Below are 23,664 nucleotides of genomic sequence, written 5' to 3'. Positions count from 1 at the left end.
TAAAAAATCCCAAATACATGATAGAATAATTTCTCCTTAATTCCATTCTCCCCCTGATCTTCTCCATCTCAGTATGTGCTATCACCATTTACCCAGTTGCACAGGCCCAAAACAAAATTAGCTTTTCTGTCCATTATCTCTCCACCTACTGTCTATATCTAATCCATAAGTAAGTCTTGTTGACTCTGCCTTCAAAATGTATCCAGAATCTGATCTTCCTCCACAAACAACTACTCTATCTTACCAAATCTATTGCAACAGACTTCTTACTCTCTGCATCTATCATTATATCCTCCCTTGCTCTCTATAATCTTTTAACCATACTTCATAGTGGGAAGGCACTAATGAATATGCCATGTGAGGCCTTTAAATCTAAACCCTAACTACCTTTCTGAACTCATCTTAACTCATGTCCTAGCCTGGTGCCTCTTTCATAGTCTTCTTGTTGCTCCTCAAACACCCTAAGCTCATACCCCTCTTAAGACTTTCACTTACTCATAACAGTCTGGAATGCTCTTCCCTACATCTTCTCATAATACACTCCCTCACTTTGGTTTCCCCTAATCACTGTCACATCACATCCTCTACATTCTTACTTTACTTAATCTTCTTCATGGCACATATCAGTACACAAAATTATATTATCTCATTATTTGACTTTGGGTATTTTTGTGTTTTCCCACAAGAATGTTCCCATGAAATCAAAAATCGTGTATATCTTATCTATAGGTCTCATTTCAAGAATTAGAAGAGTACCCAGAACAGGTGCTCAAAATACTAGTTGAATAGGTTAATAAAATTTGATTATGCAGCTCATCCAAACACATGCACCTAGAGAAACACAGCTACATGCCACAGACTTAAAGATACAGAATAGACACACTCAGAAAGATATTTATACCACAAACGATACACAGTCGTGCTTCTTAAAACTTTCAGAGGTTTCTCATAGTTTTAATGATAAAGACAAAAACTTCTAACATGGGTAACAATATTTAGCTCGATATGGTTTCCACGTACTTCTCCAACATCATCTCAAACCATACTCTATCCTTCTTAGTCTAGTCACACAAATGTTCTTGCTATTCTTTGTACTCAACAGATTTTTCATATTAAAATAATTTTATATAGTCACTACTTGGAATGCTCCTCTCTTTCTTCTTGTGTAACTTAATTTCCACTGATCATTAATATACTAGAACAAGTGTCCCTTCCCCATGGGAAGATTGGTTGATCTCCCTAAACAGCTCAAATCTTCCTAGTTATATAAGCATGAGACTCCCATAAATGAATAAATAGATGAATGAATTTTGACAATGTTGCTAATGATATTGGGCCTCTAAATACATTTGAGTATTGAAACTTTATCTCTACTTGCTGCTGTGGTATTTCACGTTAATTAAAACTCTTGTATAGCTGCACATCAGTCACATTCCCCCAACTGCAAGAGATGCAGTCAGGGAGATGAAATAGACCAGCAGGCTTCACATGCTTTCCATCATCATAATGGTGACAGAGATAAAGTTGACATTGCAGAAGTTACCAGAGCTTCTATTTACCTACTGATATTTACTGTGTTCCCCCAGGACAGCCAGTAACATCATTTACTTCAGATAAGGTATGTTTGACAATGCAGTGAACATTAAAAGGAAAGGTGCCTGGGTAAAATGAAAACAACACCGTGTCCTGGAAAGGGGAAGAGATGGATGGGCTATGTATACATGTGGGTTTATTAAACATCAGGAATGACAGTCACAATAATAAGACCTGGCATAGAGTGCATTGTCATTTTCATAAGTGTATCTTCTAAACATCATTTATGAAAAGAATTCAAGTGAGAAGGTTATTAGAAAAAATAAAAGGCATATACTGAAACCTGAGAGCTTAGATATTTGGGAGTACTAATTAGTCAAATAGATGCATATTCATTGATTCAAAAAGAAGAGCGGTATGCCTCCATAATTTCAGACACAAACCATCAGATCACTGAGCAACTGGCAGGTCATTAAGCAAAATTCTCCAGGTACCTATACTGGTTCTTCCATGCCTAAGTGGGAATCAGAGCTCTTGGGGCATAGGGGACAATAATCACAATATCCAAGGTTATCATGGGATTAGTCTGCACTCAGACTCTGTTATTGTGCACAAGACCATGTGTGTCTAAAAGACAAAATACAAATGTCCTCACAGTAAAAGAAGGCCAATAGCCAGAATGTCTGTCACACAGCAAATAAGGCCAAGTGCTTCATTAGACTGTAATTCAGTTTATGTCTTTTCTGTCATCCTTAATTAACTATGATTGAATCTACCTACCTCACGCCCATAAAGGATTCATTTCTACTTCTGTCATCACCTTGTGAATTCTTCTGTAGTGACAGCCCTACTGTTATCCAGCCAAATGACCACCTGTCCACTCAGCTGAGACTCTCACTCAAACATGGTTGTGCCCTCACTCAGGAGCACACCGGCGCTTGGTAGCTCATAAGAAAACTGACACTGACATTACCTGAGCACTTTCTAAGTCAGCTACTTTTAAAAGGGCAACTCAAAAGCTCTCAAACAGAGCCAAACAATAACACTTTTAAAGCTTCCTAGCATAAAAACAACACATGCTACTTTTCATTTGTCGTAAGTCATGTAAGAAGATAACATAGATTAAATTTTCTTAATTATAAGAAAGCCTATATTGAATCATAAAATGGCAATTCCAACCTTTGTTTTGCAGGTTCTGGCTTGGATCTTTCTATATGGTCATTTCAAAGAATGTACTTTTCATTTTCAAAACGTTTACAACCAACCCTTGAACAATGAAGGGGTTGGGGTTTCCAGCCTGTGCCATAAAAAATCCTCATGTAACTTTTAACTCCCTCCAAAAGTAATTACTATTAGTCTACTGTGGACTGGAAACCTTACCAATAACATAAACAGTTGATGAACACATTTTCTCTATGTATTATATACTGTATTCCTACAATAAAGATAAAGAACATGATAGAAAATCATAAGGAAGAAAAACAAATGTACAGTATTCATTGATGCTGTAAGTTTATGTCATCTGTTTACAAGATAAATAATCTGTCTGAAATGGTGGCCACTGCAGCTGCAAACTTTAATCTATGATACATATCAAGTAATTCTACTTTTTAGTGTAATGTCATGACTTTTCTCTGCTTCTTGGGAGCACTCCCAGAAACACTAGTGACACGTTATGTGGGTCCCATGGTGTTATTTAATGTTTAAGGTATTACACGAAACACAATGAAAAATATGCAAGAACTTGGAGAGATCAATTTTACTGAGATACACAATTAACTGGAGAGAACGGCACAAAAGGAGATACTTAGTGTTACATGGCAGGTTAGCAGATCCTTGCAACACTTGAGATCCCCACAATAGCAACAGGAGATAGCTATGAAATTATTACTGTAGTATGGTATGTACTGCAGTTAATTACATGCAGTCATTATTTAATACTGCATCTTTATATGTCTTTACATTTCTCTCAACTACAAATAGCACCATGTCTGTAGGTGTTTGCATGTGTAAGTTTTGATAAATTTTACATTTTTGTAATAGACTTCTGTATTTTTATGATAGCAAATGCTAAAATAAAGTAGTATCTACATGTATTTTATGAATTGACAGCACAACTAAGTTCTCCTTATTGTTTTTATTTCTTGGCTACAGGATTCATCTGTTAGTTTTTTCAAGTTTTCACAAATTTCCAAATAATTTTTCAATATATTTATTGCAAAATATCAAGGTGAAAGTGTACACCATTCGAACTCATGTTGTTCAAGGATCAACGGTAATGTCAGTTCTAACACAAAAATGTTTTTATTTATGTAATAAATATTTATTACACAGACACTTCTTTAAGTACATGGGTTTAACAGTGAAGGAGATAATCTCTGTTTTCAATTTTATAGTTTAACATTTAAATACAGAGATGTGAATATGTTGTCATATTGCAGAGTAATAAATGCTCTCATAGGAGTGAAAGCAGGGCTCAGGGAGGTAAGTGACAATCATTGGGCTTTGCCTTAGACAATCATGAAAACCTTTCTTGAAGTTTCAGCTGAGATCTGAACTAAACCCATGAGTTAGGCAACACAGAGTAGCTTTGTAGGGAACAGGCAGGGAAAGATCTAGACAGAACAATGTGTCATCTTGTAGTAGGAATATAAAAATTAAACAATGTTCTGATATTCTGGGAATTACTAGGATAAAAACTAGGTTAAAGAGACTCAAAACTGTCATTTTCATATGGGAACAGAGATAAACATATACGTGATGTTCTCCCATGGGTATAACTGTCATGTAGGTGAGGTTTGTAGTGAGTTGAGGTCAAGTTTCATTTCTTAGATTATATGTAAACTGCCACCTGAAGCAACGACAACAGAGGTCAACAGAGGATATTAGCCAGGTGTGGTAGCTCACACCTGTAGTCTTAGGTATTTGAGAGGCTGAGGTGGGAGGATTGCTTGAGCCCAGAAATTTGAGGTTAAAGTGAACTATGATCACACCACTGCACTCCAGACTGGATGATGGAGTGAGACCCTGTCTCTCTCTCTCTTTTTTTTTTTTTTTTTTTTCTTTGAGACGCAGTCTTACTCTGTCACCAGTCTGGAGTGCAAAGGCACGATCTTGGCTCACTGCATCCTCCTCCTCCTGGGTTCAAGCAATTCCCCTGCCTCAGTCTTCCGAGTAGCTGGGACTACAGGCATGTGCCACCAAGCTCAGCTAATTTTTTTCTATTTTAATAGAGACAGGGTTTCATCCTGTTGGCCAGGATGGTCTCCATCTCCTGACCTCATGATCTGCCCACCTTGGCCTCCCAAAGTGCTGGGATTACAGGTGTGAGCCACTGCACCTGGCCATCTCGGTCTCTTAAAAATTATTTGGAGCTCAGCTCTTCAACAAAGACATAAAAACATAAAGTCTTTATAACAGGCAGGGAAATAACTTTCCTGTAGACTCAAAAAATTGGCAAGTGAAATAGGGCTTACATAAAAAATAATGGAGGCCAATGAATACAAATGTTAATTTGCTATATTCTTTCTCCTTTATCACATGTAAATACTTATTTCTTAAATCAACATCTATTTCCTGCAAGATACTTGGCTAGGCAAAAGATTTTTAATAAGCAAAATGACCTCAATTTTCCAAAGAAACAGATGAAGAAATCAATATTTTCCATGACGTGTCACAACTTCTGCAACAAAAAAGGACACAGGAGATAGATGAGAACAAGGACTCAAGTGGCCCACTTGACACAGAGAGGAGTTTTGAAGCTACTGAGAAGAGTTTTACACTAACTTTCTTAAATAATGCTTAGGAATTGCCAGTGTGAACTTCAAGCCAGGGAAGGCCACAGGCAAACACATACAGTAGGGGTCCCAATCCCTGGGCCACAGACAGATATCAGTCTGAGGCCTCTTGGGAACGGGGCTGCACATCAGGGGGTGAGTGGCTAGCAAGCGGACAAAGCTTCATCTATATTTACAGCCACTCGCCATTGCTGGCATTACCTCCTGAGCTCTACCTCCCATCAGATCAGCAGCAGCATTGGACTCTAACAAGAGCAAATACAAACCCTATTTGAACTGCGCATCTGAGGGAGCTCGGTTGCACGTGAGGGAGCTAGGTTGCTAGCTCCTTATGAGAATCTAGTGCCTGATTATCTGTCACTGTCTCCCATCACCCCTGGACATGACCATCTGATTGCAGGAAATCAATCTCAGGGCTCCCACTGATTCTACATCATGGTGAATTGCATAATTATTTCACTATATATTACAATGTAATAGAAATAAAGTGCTCAATAAATGTAATGCACTTGAATCATCCTGAAACAATTTTCCCCCCACCCCAGTCTGTGGAAAAATTGTCTTCTACAAATCCAGTCACTGGTGCCAGAAAGGTTGGGGACCACTGATATAGAGGGATGAAAAAGCAGATTGTCCAGGATCACTCAAGTGTAGTGAAAGAATTTAAACAGAGTAATCCAGAGAGCAAACAGAAGTGCAGGTTCAGGCCCCTAATGGTCCACCGCAGAATACAGTGACAGCTTACTAAGGCAGTGACAGTTGAGATGGAAAGGAGAGAATGAACACACAAGATGTTTAGAAGGTAGAATTAACACAAATTGTTGAAATTGAGCAATGGTGAAAATAAACCCTCACCCATAATTCAGGACTCACTCATGTTAACTATGAATACATTCATGAAGAAAATAGAATAATGTATCTGAAATAACTGTGCTGTCAGGACATACGGCTACTGTAAAACCAAAAATTACCTCTGACTTAAATGGCCGCTAATTATATGGCACAACTTCTTTTTCAAGAACTGAGAAGGGATGAACACACACACACACAAGCAAATTACAATGAAGAGAGGTACATATTGGGGTGGGAGGAACAGTAAAATCCTTTGAACTGTTCAAAAACCTACATGATTTTATAAACCACCTTTCCATATACTATTTGGTGAATTACCATTAAAAATCTCAAGCAAATCAGACAGGAAAATCATGAAAAAGTCAAATGATTACAGGTAAAGAAAATTGTTTTAGATAAATGAAGCTTCACTAAACAAAATCTGCTTAATAATTTTGGCTGAAAGCTGCAGATAATATGTAGCAATAGGAGCAGGGAACTTAACATCTCTGCCTGGCAAAAAGAAACAATTCAGCAAGCAACAGTGAACTGATATGCACTAAATAAACAACCAGGCAGACACACCACTGTGAAAGGGCTTTTTATATAGCTAAACCAAGCTGGATGGCTTAGAGTTGGAGAAAGAAGTGCTAAATATGTAACAGCCTGGGGCCTCGCTGGACCCAAATAATAGTTATTTCTGAGTAGGTCAAGCAAAAGTCAATAAAAAGGAAAGCAGGAATGGCTGTTGGGTTCATAGTAGGATAATAATGCCCTTCTGGGAAAAATCTGGGTTTTGAATAGCCAAAATCAAATACTTAAGTTTCAAACACTTTATCATAGACCACCAGCTCTGGAAATATCAGTAGAATAGCTAGAAAATAGGTAAATTCTGCCAACCAGAATCATCCTTAATATAGATTCCCTAAACCAGTGTTTTCAACATGGGTAGAAGAATCACCTGCAATGGAATTACAAGGAAGCTTATTAAGTGGAAATTCCTGGATACCACCTCAGACTTACCAAATCAGAATTTCTAAGGAAGAAGCCTGGTAACTTAATTTTTAATTGAATTTTCAAAAGATTCTTCTGTCTTCTAACACCAGAGAACTTTTATTTTTGCTTATTTTGCATTTTGCTTTGCTTTCAAATGCCATCATTCACAGATAATAGATTCACCAGAGAGGGAAAGGCAGAAAAGGAGGGAAGAGAGATCAGATAGATACACAGCCAATTTCTGGCCAAATTTTTCTTTTGCAGCAAGCTAAGGCTAAAGTAACACTCTATAAAGCACTAACTAATTAGAAAACAGGTTCTTTTGAGATAAAAGAACAAAGGTAGAGCCAACAATTAGACAATATGAATGGTCGTTTATAATCAAGTGTCAGATTGTATGGAGCAGAACTTGCCCACTGTATTAGTCTGTTTTCACACTGCTACAAAGATACTACCTGAGACTGGGTAATTTATAAAGAAAAGAGGTGTATTAGTCTGTTTTCACACTGCTGATGAAGACATAGCCCAGACTAGGCAATTTACAAAGGAAAGAGGTTTAATGGAGAACTCACAGTTCCACGTGGCTTAGGAAGCTTCACAATCATGGCAGAAGGCAAAGAGGGGAAAGTCACATCTTACGTGGATAGCGGCCGGGGGAAAAAAAAAAGAGAGAGAGAGAGAGAGCTTTTGCAGGCAATCTCCTGTTTATAAAGCCATCAGACTTACTCACTATCACGAGAACAGCACAGGAAAGACCCGCCCCCAAGATTCAATTACCTCCCACTGGGACCCTCGCACAACACGTGGGAATTCAAGATGAGATTTCAGTGGGGACACAGTCAAACCATATCAAGAGGTTTAATTGACTCACAGTTCCACGTGGCTGGGGAGGCCTCAGCAAACTTCCAATCATGGTAGAAGGCTAAGGGGGAAGCAAGGCGCGTCTTAAATAGTGGCAGGAAAGAGAGAGTGAAGAATGAAGAGCCACTTTTAACACCATGAGCTCTCCTGAGAACTCACTATCAAGAAAACAGCATAGGGGAACCACCCCCAGGATCCAAGCACCTCCCATCAGGCTCCTTCCTTGATACACGGGGATTACAATTCAAGATGAGAGCCTAACCATATCACCCGCAAAGGTGATTCAGAAGCTGAACTTCTCTGTGATTTCTTCAATTCTTCAGTTTTCCTGAATCCCTTCCAGTAAAGTTTCTATACAATAATCTATCAGTAAGTAATTATCAATAAACCTTTAAAAAATTATACAGGAAAACATTTGTTGAAAGTTTGAAGATAGTATCATCTATAAAAATGTATTTAAGATGATTTTTTTCCCTTTTTTGGTAGGCGAGAAAGCAAGATAATAAATGCACTTAGTAGAATATTATAGTAAACAAATTCTTTAAAAAGGTATATACTTTACTCTCTCATAAGACTATGCATCTCTTGTACAGACATCCTGGTGAGAAAGTGGAACCCTAAATGGACACTGAGCTTCAGGCATTTTTATCGGACCTCCGATGAAAGGTATAGGCAAGTGGGGTCAGGTGTGTGGGATGATTGCACTTGTCAATTAAGCTCTTGATATGGTTTGGCTCTGTCCCCATCGAAATCTCATCTTGAATTCCCATATGTCATGGGAGGGACCCAGTGGGAGGTAACTGAATCATGGGGGCAGGTCTTTCTTGTGCTGTTCTCATGATAGTAAGTCTCACAACATCTGATGGCTTTAAAAACAGAATTTATAAACTTGTGAATATATATGTATGTTGCAAACCCTAAAAGCATAAATTCACCTAATAATTGTGATATGTATCTCTATAAGGCAAGTATCGAGGGTGAAATTGAACCTGAAGATTTGTTAAATGAAACTATGCAGTAAGTTTGTAAAGACATATGCATACTTCACCAACCTGCTCAAATTTAGATTGGCAAACCCTTTCCTCCTGATGGGCACTGCTGAGAGTAAAATGAATGAAGTCTGAATTATGGTCTGCTATTTCTTCTACCAAAAGCCATAATCTTGAGCCAATAGGTGTGTAATACTTTTCAATGTTATTATTAGCAATGTTTATTTAGTTAATGCTCCTGATGAAATAACAATTTTTGATCTAGATTTTTTAGAGAGTGTTATTTAGAAATTAATATTAGAAATTAATAATTTCAATATTCAAAAGTTATTTTAAAAAAGAGTAAACTATCAGACTCATCTCTTAAACATTAGAGTTGCTTCTACATCCCAAACTCTAACCACTCAGTCAAATTTATTACTAATGGGTAGGTACAGAGGGTGGTTAAGAAAAAGATACAGCTTTATGCTTTACTTTATTCTATTTGAACATTACTCAGCTTTGTGCCCAACTGAACTCACTAAATTTCAGCTGTGCCCAACACAGAATGTGAGGTGGACTCAGTTCTGTCCCACAGGTGACCAGCAACTACAGAAGAATTGAAGCCATTGACCTCAGGGTTTGATTATAACCTCAGGGACAATAAGTAACCGGGTAGTCTCCAGGTTGGGGCCAGAGTTAAATGCTCCCATCAGAACTTCCTTGAAGAGCATAAAAGCCCTATTAGTATATTGTTATTTCTTTGAGATTTGTTATGGTGAAACTTTAGTAGCAAAAACATTCAAAAATATTTATGACTTAGAAAATACTTTGACTCATATTTTCCTTACCAATTTGGTTGTAAATTTGGATAAAACATGAAACAGTCCCTTTTTACTTCTAAAGAAAAAAGAATGGAGAATTTTCCACAAAGATTTACCAGTGATAACCACCTCTGTGAATTAACTATAAGAAAGAAATACCAACATTTTGAGTCCTGGGCAGACTATTCATCCTTCTTTTCCATCACTTTATCTATCTAACAAAAAAAAATACAGTTACAGGTTAACTGGGAAAACCTGTAATTAAAAAACAAAACAAAACAAAACTTGTTGTGGAGCTTTGTATCAAAGAGCAATTGCATTCCACCTATATACCACAGTAATACTGGTCAACATCTATTTTTCCACATATCTCCTAAAATGCTTTGTGTAGTCTTACTAAAAATTGTCTAACAAGCAGTGTTGAAATAGTTGTTAAAGTATTATAACAAATAATGCTCCTTTTCTTTCCCACATACGCAACAATTGTGATCCATGAGAAAAATCCACATCCAAATGCAGGGTTTGCTCAAGTTCATTTTCATTATAATGTAGGCACTTTACATCACTTCAGGGCTTTTACCAGGAGAAATATTAGAAATATTGAAATATTTATTTTTGTTTTTCTTCCTTTTTTGGTAGCAGACCTCAGTACATTTGCAGAATGTCTTGTAGACCCAGAACATGCTGGGTGAAAACAACCTTTGCATATTTTTGCATGGCTAATAAAAAGTCATTCTTCAAAAGCATATCACCTGTCAGCATTACTTTCCAGAAAATATTTTCAGTTCTGTGCAGCTGCATTTTACTTCCTCTATCCTTGGCATAAGTGTTCAACCAAGTGCATGCTTTGCACCTTCAAATATATTTTTCCAGTTGCATCCTTGTTTTTATTTTTACATTCCAGGATGTAGCATTGTCAGCTTCGAAGGATTTGGCTAATTCAGTAGTTGTAGTGTTTTTAGCTATTCCTATCCACATTTCACGCAGTCTCTAGTGGAATTCTGCAGCATTCCAATTCACCTCTTAAAAAGATCATCCTAATTTGATGCAGATGTTAAGTTCACACCTGTGCCACAATGGTAGCTGAAACAGAGATTACATTTGATACATATTTATGGAAGCCATTTGGTCATTTGGCTTTGTAACTAAGAAGATGTGTACGATTTGTAAAAGTCGATTATTTTCATACATGGATATGAAAAGTATTATTGCCCAAGAAATTTAAGACCATCAAATATAGGCTTATATATACATGGCTATTAGCCACATAAGTTAGCTTATCCATTTAATCATCAAATAAGCATCATCAAGCACTCTTTAGGCACTGCAGGTACAAACTCTTCCATAAATGTTCTTAAAGTTTTTCTTTAGTAGTTTTACAACTTTTATAGAAGCAACTTGATTTTTTGCTAATAAACACATGAAACCACAGAACTGACACTTTATTAGTATGAATTTTTTATAAATATAAACTTATAAAACTTTATAAATAATAAAAATGATACAATCACTATTTTTCGATTTTATATTATAAAGTCCCAATTCAGTCTCTATTGTATTTATTATAATTCAGTCTCAATCATATCTTTTAGTTGCATAATATTTTTTAAATCCAATTCATTCTGTAATTACTTGCAAAGGGTTGTAGTAATTTAACTACTCCTCATGCCAATTCAGTATACCCCTCATGTACATACAGATGGAAAGAAAAGTTTTATTTATATATGCACAGAAATGAGTTAATCTGGTAGAATTGCTAAAGAGTCTGTGGTGTTCAATTCATTACAAATATAGTATAACACATTTGATCATGTACAGTCCTGTGTCACTTAAGTACAGGGATACATTCTGAGGAATGCTTCATTAGGCCATTTCAGTGTTATTTGAACATTATAGAGTGTACTTATACAAATCTAGATGATATAGCATACCAGACATCTAGGGTATATGATATTGTCATTTACTGCTCTTAGGGTTATGAATGTGTATATTATGTTACTGTACTAAATACTATAGGATATTATAACACAATAATAAATATTTCTGTATCTAAACATAGAAAAGTAAAAATATATTAAAACAGGTTAAAAGTGGTACATCTGTATAAATCACTTACTACGAATAGAGCTTGCAGGACTAGGAGCTGCTCTGAGTGAGTCAGTGAGTGAGTGGTGAGTGAATATGAAAACCTGGGACATTATGTACACTCCTGTGGACTTTAGCAGCACTGTACACTTAGGCTACACTAGATTCATTTTGAAAACTCTTTTTTCAATAATATATTAACGTTAGCTCCTTATTACTTTTTTACTTTATCAACTTATTTTTCTTAACTCTGACTCTTTTGGAAGAACACTTAAAGTAAGACACAAATACATTGTACAGCTGTATAAAATACTTTTTCTTCATATTCTTATTCTATAAACTTTTTTCCTATTTAGCTGTTTTAGTATATGATTTTTCTTTAATTTCCTACATATCACTTCATGCATATATAACTTTTTTCTTCAGGATCTTGTCCTCATTAAGTGCTATCTTCCTTGGTAGCTTCAAGAATGTTGGTTTTTATTTTTGTTTTCTTTTCTCCTAGCCCAGTGACTTTGCAAATGTTCAAGCTGCTACTTTTCCTTCAGCATCTCTTTCTTTTCATTTTTATTTGCAAGTTTCTTGTGCTGGAAAACTGTGGTAAAAATGTACCTAAGTGCATTTTCTTTCTCTCCAAGATCTTAGTGTTTCTAACCAGACATTTTTATTTTATTAATATATAATATTTTTGTTCATGCCAACTTTTCTGATTTATAGTTTATTTTGTCTGATTTTGTATAGTCACCTCTGCTCTCTTTTGGTCATTATTTTTATGACCCAGCAATGCCATTACTGGATATATACCCAAAGGATTATAAATAATTCTAGTATAAAGACACATGCACACTTATGTTTATTGCAGCACTGTTCACAATAGCGAAGACTTGGAACCAACCCAAATGCCCATCAATGTTAGGCTAGATAAAGAAAAGGTGGCACATATACACCATAGAATACTATGCAATCATGAAAAAGGATGAGTTCATGTTCTTTGCAGGGACATGGATGAAGCTGGAAACCATCATTCTCAGCAAACTAACACAAGAACAGAAAACCAAACACCACATTTTCTCACCCATAAGTGGGAGTTGAAAAATGAGAACACATGGACACAGAGAGGGGAACATCACAAACTGTGGCCTGTCAGGGGATGGGGAGCTAGGGGAGGGATAGCATTAAGAGAAACACCTAATGTAGATGACTGGTTGATGGGTGCATCAAACCACCATGGCACATGTATACTATATAACAAACCTGCACGTTCTGCGCCTGTATCCCAGAACTTAAAATATAACTATTTTTTTAAGTTTCAATATAGCAAAAAGATATAAAAGCTATAAATATTTTCATACCTAATAACAGACTATAAATATATATAAAGCAAAACCTGACAAAGTTGAAGAAATAAAAAGTTATACAGTATTAGTCTGAGCCTTCAATATCTCATCCTCAATTATCCATAGACAACCAGACAGAAGATATGTAAAAAAAACAGAGGACTTAACACAATAAATCAACTAGATCTAACAGACATGTACAGAACACTTCACTCAGCAACAACTACATGCATATGCTTCTTAACTGCAGATGAGACATTTTCCAGGCAGACCGTGTTAGGCCACAAACTAAGTCTTAATAGATATAAAATATAGATATTGTACAAAGTATCTTCTCTGTACACAATGAGATGAAGTTAGAAGTCAGTAACACAAAGAAAATGGGAAAATGAACACATTTGTGGAACTTAAAAAACAAACTCCAAATCAGCCAGTGGATCAAAGAAAAAATAACAAGCAACAGTTAGAAAATAATTCGAAATAAATTAAAACAAAAACACAATATTCCAATACTTATAGGACACAGTGAAAGTAGTGCTAATGGGAAAAATGTATAGCTATAAACATGTTTAAATCAACAAAGATATGAAATCAACTACCTAACTTGGCAACTTAAGGAACCAGAAAAAGAGAACAATTTAAAGCCAAATATAGCAGAAGAAAGGAAATAATAGACTGTAGCAGAGAAAAATGAAGCCCTGAATAGAAAAACAATAGAGAAAATTAGGGAAACCAAAAGTTGATTATTTGAAATGATCAAAATAATTGACAGAACTTCGAATAGAACAGTTATAAAAAAAGAAGACTCAAATCACTAAATTCAGAAATTAGAATGGGAACATTACTAGTGATTCCAGAGAAATTAAAATTAAACATTCATAATTGTACACTAACAAATTGGCTAATCTAGGTGAAATGGAGAAATCATAAAAAACATTAAGCCTGCCAAGGCTAAATTTTGAAGAAATAGAAAACCTAAATAGATTTGTAACTATTGGTACGAAGATTAAATCAGTACTCAAAAATGTCCCAACAAAGAAAATTCCTGGACCTGATGGCTTCACTGGTGGATTCTACCAACGTTTAAAGGAGACTCAAAGGATTAACACAAATCTTTCTCAAATTATTCAAAAAATGGAAGAGAAGAGAACATTTTCTAATTTTTCTATAAGGCCAGTATCACCTTGATACTAAAGTCAGACAAAAACATCACAAGAAAAACAAATCTACAGACCAAAATTTCTGATAAACATTGATATAGCAATCTGAAACAAAACACTAGCAAATTAAATTTAGTTACATATTAAAAGCATTATGCATTATGACTAAATGGGATTTATTTCTGGAATGGAAAGATGATTCAACATGCAAAAACCAATCCATGCAAGGCACCACATTAACAGAAAGAAAGTACTAAAAAAAGCACACATTATCATCCCAATTGATGCAAAGAGAAGCATTTGACAAAATTTAACACCCTTTCATGATAAAACACTCAACAAACTAAGAATAGAGGGAAACCACTCAACATAATAAAAGCCATATATGAAAACCTGCAGTGAATATCATACTCAATTATGAAAAACTAAAAGTTTTAATATCAAGAACAAGGCGAGGGTTGCTAATTTTGGCACTTCTCTTCAGTATAGTATTAGAATTTCTAGCCAGATGAATGAGTCAAACGAAAGAAATACAACACATATGAATGGAAAAGGAAGAGGGGAAGAGGTAATATTATCCCTGCAGATGACACAATCATATATATTGAAAACCTTAAAAATTCTACCAAAAAATGTAGATATAACAAATTCAACAAAGCAGGAGGATATAAAGTTAGCACACAAAAATCAGTTACATTTTCATAGACGAACTGAACAATCTGAAAAGGAAACTTAAAAAATTGCATTTACAATAGCATCAAAAAGAATAAAATGCTTAGGAATTAGTCAAGAAGGTTAAAAACTTGTACAACAAAAACTACAAAATATTGCTTAAAGAAATTAAAGAGGACATAAATAATTGGAAATTCTATGTTCATGAATTGGAAGGATTAATATTATTAAGATGATTAAGATGTTAATACTACCCAAAGTGAGCTACAAATTCAATGCAATACCTATCAAAATCCCAGTGATGTACTTATCAGAAATAGAAAAAACCTCCCTAACATTTATATCGAATTTCAAGGGACATTGGTCAAAGTAATCTTGAAAAAGGACAAACCCAAAAGACACACACTCCCTGACTTGAAAACTTGCTACATAGCTATAATAATCAAACCATAAAGTACTAGCATCAAGGACTTATGACCAGTGGGATAGCATAGAGTGCCCAGAAATAGATCCTCACATACATGGTCTAATGATTTTTGACAAAGGTACCAAAACCATTCAATGGGGAAAGGACTATCTATTCTATAAATGGTGCAGGGAAAACTGGATATCCACATGCAAAATAATTAAGTTGGACCCTTTATACAAAAATTAATTCAAAATGTACCAAAAACCTAAAGGTAAACTAAAACTCTAACACTGTTATAAGAAGCATAAGAAAAAGCTTCATGACATTTATTTGGCAATGCTTTCTTGGATATGACACCAAAGGCATAGAAAAAGACAAAAATAGAGAAATAGGAATTCAAAAAGTTTTTAAAATTAGAATGTGATGGTATGCATCTGTAGTCCCAATTTCCCAGAAGACTAAGACAGGAGGATCGCTTGAGTGCAGTTCAAGTCCAGCCTGGGCAAAATAGGGAGACTTCCATCTCTAAAAAAAATAATAATAATAATAATACATTTGTGAATCAAAAGACACTGTCAACCAAGTGTGATAAATGCAAACCATAAGATGAGAGAAGATATTTTCAAATCATATAACTTATAAAGGATTACTATCATGAATATATACAGAACTAAAAACAACCAAAAAATCCCAACAACAATTTGATTTAAAAATTGACAAGGGCTGTGTTGCTCCCTTTCTCACCATGTGACATACTTACTCCCCCTTTAGCTTCCACCATGCAGAATCTGCAAGAGTTGGCTGAACTGGTTGCTTCATTGTCATAGATGCCATGTTAGAAAGAATCAAGCATGAAAAAACTATAGATAATTATGCCCATGCAACTTTAATGAGACCCCAGAGGAATTACATGGTTCAAGCAGGAGACCAATCTATCTTTGTCCATGATGCACGGTTAGAAGCAGTTACTTGTGTAAATACCAAAGTGCCAGCTAGAAACTTCTATGCATATATTAGAAGCTGACACAAATAGAGACGGGACAAAATGTCATAGGAATGGTGCTCAAATTTAAGCATCTAACCAGCTCAAAAGCTCAAATCTCAGGATTCATCAGTGCCAATCTTCCATGCAGTAATTTCAAAAATCGCCTTTTTAATATTACACCACATGAATCCACAAGGTTGTACTTGTACTTGCAGCTTATCCATGGAGTAGAAGAATCTGGTTACATCAATGCCAGTTTTATTGATGAGTAAAGAACAACAGAAAGCTTACATTAGGGACCCTTGAAAGAGATCACTGAGGACTTCTAGTGGATGCTCTGGAAACACAGTTTCATCCAGCTGTGTGAAATGGGCAGAGAAAATTGTCACCAATACTGGCCAAAATAATAATCCACAAGATACCAGTACTTTGTGGTAGATCCTATGGCTGACTACAAGATGCCATAGTTTATCTCAAGGGAATAGATGCCAAGGACAGGTGGTCCTGAACAGTGAGACAGTTCCGGTTTACTGACTGGCCAGAGTAAAAAGTGCCAAAGTCTGGAAAAAGATTTATTGACTTCATTGACCAAGTGCATAAAAACAAAAGAGTACTGTGGTCAAGATGGACCTATTTCAGTTCATTGTAATGTGAGCTAGGAAGAAGTAAAATCTTCACAACATTGAGCATTGTTTTGGAAATAATCAGTATGAAGGAGTTGTAGATATCTTCCAGACCACCAAAACATTAAGAACACAATGGCCAGCCATGGTACAAACAGAGAATGAGCATTCGTTTTGCTACTGAGTTGTCCTAGAGTAGCTGGGCAGCTTTGATCAATATACAATGTAGAAATCTCTGACCCATTCTGGATTTTTACTATAGTCCTTCAATATTCATGGAGTCTGAGAAGTCCTTCTTAACTTTTAACTAACAACTACTTAGTGGGACTATAACACACATGCACACAATTAAACCAAATCGTTCCAGTGGAGTAAGATTTCACACTTTAATAACCTAACTTGAATCCTTACTGACAAGGCATCTGCAGGTTTTTATTTACCGATACCTCAAGGATTCAAAATCAAGGACAGAAGAAATCACAGTAATGAACAACCACCTCGTTCAGGATTGCTTGATAGGAGTGAAGAGAAATTGAGCGCTGCAAGATGTGTGCTGGTGTGGCTCCTTACAATGAAACGGACTCTGCTTTGACATCACTCCTTCCCGCCATACTGCTCATAAGATTTTAGGCGAAAGGCTGTGGGAATGTTTAAAAAGAAAGTTCTTGAACTAATTTTTTTAGTATTGTAAAGATCTGCTGTACTTCATTTCGAACTTTGTAAACTTTTTTCAACAAAATTTATGATTCAATGAAGTGAATTTTTAAAGTTACATAATTCTTTATTTTTTATTTCCAGATTCTAGTTTTAAGCTGTAGAACTGTTATCTGTAATGTATTGCTCTAGAAATATCAAATAATTTGAAAATTTGCATATTTTGTACAATAATTTAATCTACAGTATAATATCTGTAGATATATCTACAGATATATATGCAGATAATAATATCTGATTAGATTTGTACAGTTTTGATTGGTACAAACTTCTGTACAGTTTTGATTGGTAAGAAAGTATCCATTCTCTTAAAATAGTCAAAGAAAATTTTATTTTGGTTTGATTTTGGAATCAATACGGAGGTGCAAATTATAAAGTTGCTGCTAACATATGTACATATATATGTACAGTGTATAGAGTGTCCACACAAAAAATATAGGCACAACTATCAGTCAGTTCTTCTATGATTTCACTTTTTTAAATGTAAAAAAGCTATTGTAAATGTTTTTTTCAATTCTTAATTTTATGACACATTGGTATTTCCTAATATTATGAAACTTTATTTTTTTAAGAGAAATAAGAAGCGCGCATTGGTGATTGTTAAACCTCACCCCCTAATTTCCTAATCCTTCTCCCCCCACCCACCCAATCATATTCACAAATACCATTTTGTTGGCCAGGCTTCCAACAAAGTTCAATATTTCTAACATTCTAGTACAACAAAATGTTCTTAGGCAGGGTACGGTGGCTCATGCCTGTAATCCCAGCCCTTTGGGAGGCATAGGTGGATGGATCACCTGAGGTCACGAGTTCAAGACCAGCCTGATGAACAAGGTGAAACTCCGTCTCTACTAAAAATACAAAAATTAGCCAGGTGTGGTGGCAGGTGCCTGTAGTCCCAGCTACTCCAGAGGGAAGGCTGAGACAGAAGAATTGCTTGAACACAGGAGGCAGAGGTTGCAGTGAGCTGAGATTGTGCCACCTCACTCCAGGTTGGGTGACAGAATGAGGCCCTGGTCAAAAAAGAAAACAAAAAAAGTTATTAAATATCTGATAAGTGTGGGAAGATCAGTGAATATCTCTTTAGAAGGCAAGAATGTTGTAATACGTCAGCTATTGTTTTAAAAAGTGTATTCAGTGAAACATTGTCTCTAGTGTCTGCTATGAAATTTGCATTTATGATAGGTACCACAGGCAAAGTAAAACTCATGTTACTCTGCTCAGTAAGAAACATTTTGTGGCAAACAGCATTCCTGGGAAGAGCTGTAATTTTTTGGGGGGTTTTTTTATTTGTTTGTTTTAATTATGCATTTAGAGTGTCTTATAATTGATGCCTATTTTAATAGCATTTCTTGTTAGATTTTTGTTCATATTTTCATTAGTTTTTCATATCTTTTATTCTTTTCTATTAAATCATTTCCTGTTTACCACAGAAAATAAAAAATAGTAAAAATTAAAATGGGCAAAAAAATTTAATATACATTTTATCCAAAGAAGATATACAAATGGCCAGTAAGCAGATGAAAAGATGCTGAACACCAGTAAACATTTGGGAAATGCAAATCAAAACTACAATGAAATACTATCATATACCCATTATCATGACTACTACCAAAAGTTATAAAATAACAAGTGTTGACAAGATAGTGTAAAGGACTAAAGGAATAACACCCTTGTGCTTTGTTGTTGGGAATGTGAAATGGTACAGCTGCTGTGGAGAACGGTTTGGTGGTTTCTCAAAAAATTAAAAATAGAATTATATTATCCAGTATTCTATTCTTGGTATATAGTCTATATTCAAAAAATTGAAAACAAAGTGTCAAGGAGATATTTGCACACTCATGTTCATAGCAGTGTTATTCAGAACAGCTAAAATGTGGAGGCAACCCAAGCACTCATCTGTGGATGCAGGGTTAAGCACAATGCAGTGTATACATGCAATAGAATACTAATCAGCCTGAAAAAGGAAGGAAATCCTGACCTGTGTTACAACATGGATGAGCCTCGAGGACATTATGCTAAGTGAAATAGGCCAGTTACAAAAAGATAAATATTATATGATTCTACTTATGTGAGGTCCTTAGAGTAGTCAAATACCACAGAGAGAAAAATAAAATGGTTGTTTCCAGGCGCTAGGGGAAGAGAGGAATGGAAAATTATTGTTTATTGGGTATAATGTTTCATTTTTACAAGATGAAGAAAGTTCTGAAGATGAATAGTGGTAAAGGCAACACAAGATTTTGGTTGTATTTAATACCACTATACACTTAAAAGTGGTTATGATAGTAAACTTTATGTTATATATATTTTACCATAATTAAAAGCAATCAAGGCAGTTGTCTAACAATCAGTTAAAGTCTTCAGAAATTTTCCTAAGGGATACATCAAATGGAGAAATCTTCATCAAGAAAATGTACTAAATCTCACTAAGAATGGCAAAAGTCTGTGGCATTGGAGCCATGACCCAATCCTTTACCACCCCCACTGTTCCCCCAAATTCTCTATAACAGAAGCTTTGCCCTGGGAATTCTACAACCTGCAAGTGAGACCTAGAAGATGGGGGCTCTCTCCCTTCACCACTGTCTACTCTTGGGCTATGGCTTCACTCTGGGTAGGGCAGGCTGCTGGGATTTCTAATGCCTTGTCACCCCATGTTGCAGGTGTTCTATTCCATGCAAGCAGAGCTAAAAGAACCAGGTGTCTCCCTGCCTCTGCTTTCCCCCCATCCCACTCATAGAGTAGAAGCTCTACTCCACATAGAGCAATCTGAGAAAAATCAGGTTCCAGTGACCCTTGTCTCAGAATGTTCATAGATTGGTGGTTCCATGCTGGAAAGAGTCAAACTGAAAAGACAAGAAGGTGTGGTCTGGTCTTCTCAGTTTGACCACCCCACTGTGATCATTCATAATGTGAGGGAATCACTTCAGGAAAATCCAGGCCCCCCACCCCTCCCTGCCCCACCCCTAGTTGCAGTGCAGTAGCTCTGAGATCTGCCAAGGGTAAAGGCAGGCCATAAAAATTGACAGGAGTGAATTTATTTGAAAAGAGCATAGAGAACTGCATGCCTATGGGCATTGGATATTTTTGTGGAGAGCAATTAAGAGGAAACTGGTGGTTCTATGATACAGGTAATATAGAGGAAACTATAGAAAGATTGCCAAAAAGAGCCCTGCTGGAATCACACTTCATGCTGGGGTTTGGAAGGCTGTGAGTGTGTGCTAAGCTATACTCATTCAGAAGCAATCAGATCAAGAAATCAAGAAGACTCAGAAACGTTTCTTAAGCATACACAGACACATCAACACAGTTAAGTACACTGGTACAAACAGATTAAACACAACTGACTACACAATGAGCTACTTTGTCCTAGGGATATTTCTCAGAATGCCAGGATTAAAAAGGTATGTATTATTCCCTGGCAATCTCAAGGAAGGAATGGATATCTATGGTGACTGTGCTGTGTGCCCTCTTAAAATCAACTAGAGAGGAAATTTGTTAGCAAATTATCCCTGGATGAAAGTGAGGCAAAAAATGTAAACTTCAATTGGATAGCACCTCCAAGATATCCAATAATAAAGGATTAAATCGTATTTTCAAAAGGGGGCTTAATCTTGAGAATTGAAAACTCCTGGGGTCCCAATCAGGAAATCTTAGAAGTTTAACCTCCTGTAGCCCCACCAGGTACTCACAATGAAAGTATGAGAAAAATGTATCTTGTTTCAGGCAAGAGTAATGAACAGTCACTGTTTTGAAATAAACCTGGGAAGGAAGCAACCATTTTGAAATATTTTGAGAGACTTCTTCATAACAAACGCCTACACCGTAGGACCTTTCTGACTTAGGAAAATGTCAGTTAAACAACTCCAAACTCCTTAGTCTTCCTTTCTCACATAAGAAGAGATTTTTAAAAAGCTAAGAAATGCTCACAAAGGTCATAACCCAATGACTCGTAACCACTAAAACAATGGGATTTAATCATAAGATTACAGAATGCTTCCCTCCTCAAAACCTTACAACCAGATCAACCAGACTTCAGTATACAAACAGTGAATTAGCTAGAAGAGCTATAATACATAGTCTCTAATTAAGTCTCTGATACACAGTCTCTAATTAAGAGAAAGTATCTAGGGAAACCCAAAGAAAAGAGGGGAGAAAAAATAACTAGTACATAAAAACTTTGAAGTCTCTGGCATGTACAGCTACTATGGTTGTTATGTTAAAGTTTCCAATTAATTAATTCATCCAGTTTACAGAAAACCACCATTAATTATCTAGATCTATTTGATATTTATAGAATGTTTCATTCAATAAATGTGGTATACACATTCATACATTCATCTCAAGTTACATGGGACATACAGCTAGACAAAGTATATGTTGAGTCATAAACCATATTAACAAGTAAAAAATCAGCAACATAAAGATAGCTAAAAAAAATCCCCAAATATCTGGAGAATAAAAAAGTACTGCTAATTTACACATGAGTCAAATAAGAAGTCTCTTGACAGTTTCTATACCCAGAATAGTATTTCCTAGATTATCTTCCAGAGCTTTTATAGTTTGAGGTTTTACATTTAAGTCTTTAATTCATCTTCAGTTGATTTTTTGTATATGGTGTTAGGAAAGGATCCAGTTTCAATCTTTTGCATATGGATAACCAGTTATTCTAGTACCATTTACTAAATAATAAATCCATTCCTGAATGCTTGTTTTTATCAGGTGTATCAAAGATCAGAGAGTTGTTGATGTGTGGTCTCATTTATGGGTTCTCTATCCTGTTCCACTGGTTTATGTGTCTATTTTTGTACAAGTACCATGTTGTTCTGGTTACAGTAGCCCTGTAGTATAAAGTTAGGTAATGTGATGACTCCAGCTTTGTTCTTTTTGCTTAGGAATGCCTTGGCTATTTGGGCTACTTTTTTGACTGGGTAAAGAAAATGTCGGTGGTACATGTATTTTGTGGGATTGGGGAGACTGGAGAGACCAGTAGGTAGAACAGGAGGACTTTATTGAGTGCACTCACACCCAGTGGATTAACATCCAGAGACTGGGCCCAGAACAAAGACAGGACTTGACTTTTATACATACTTCAAAAAGGGGGTTGGCTAGTTTGAAACAAGCTTACAGTGGCGTGAAGCATAGCGGCATGAAAGCAAATGTACAGGGGCAGAACAAAGGCAGTTAATCAATCTGTGACAAGTTCATAACTCAGGCTTACATCTGATTCTTGCTATGCAGCCAAATGGCTATTATCTGGGCTTGCTCAAGTGCCTTGCATGGGCTTATTTCAATACCTTCATCATGGCGCCTAGATGGCTGCAATCCAAGCCTGCTCAGACATCTCAGGACCTTCACTGTGCTGCTTAGATGACAAACAGAATACTTGAAGTTACTAGTTACAGAAAACAGGAATCCATCAGCTCATCAGTTTACTTATGCCAAAGGAGAAAGGAAATTTGTTTTTCTTTTTAGCATTTTTCTGCTTCATATAACACCATGAAATACTATATAGCCATAAAAAAGAATGAGATTATGTTCTTTGAAGCAACATAGATGAAGCTGGTGGCCATTATCCTTAGTAAACTAACACAGGAACAGAAAACCAAATACTGCATTTTCTTAATTTTAAGTGGAAGCTAAATAATAAAAAGTAATGGTACAAAGACAAGAACAACAGACACTGGGACCTACTTGAGGGAGGAAAGTAGAAAGAGGGAGATAAAAAAAAAAAAAAAAAAAAACTACCAGGTACTACATTTAGTAGCTGGGTGATGAAATAACCTGTACATTGAACCCCCATGACATGAGTTTACCTATGTAACAAACCACACATGTACCCCGAACCTAAAATAAAGTGATTTAAAGAGTC

At 35.9% G+C, this 23,664-nt stretch overlaps 1 pseudogene; it reads left to right on the top strand.

The window, feature by feature from the left end:
• The first annotated feature begins 8,967 nt into the window (after positions 1-8,967).
• LOC102140677 (receptor-type tyrosine-protein phosphatase S-like) lies at positions 8,968-17,310 on the top strand (annotated as a pseudogene).
• Positions 17,311-23,664: the final 6,354 nt, after the last annotated feature.

Source organism: Macaca fascicularis, chromosome 6 (genome assembly GCF_037993035.2).
Source record: "Macaca fascicularis isolate 582-1 chromosome 6, T2T-MFA8v1.1".
Lineage (NCBI taxonomy): Eukaryota > Metazoa > Chordata > Mammalia > Primates > Cercopithecidae > Macaca > Macaca fascicularis.
The sequence above is the reverse complement of the archived record's forward strand: the minus strand, read 5'-3'. Positions and strand labels throughout refer to the sequence as shown.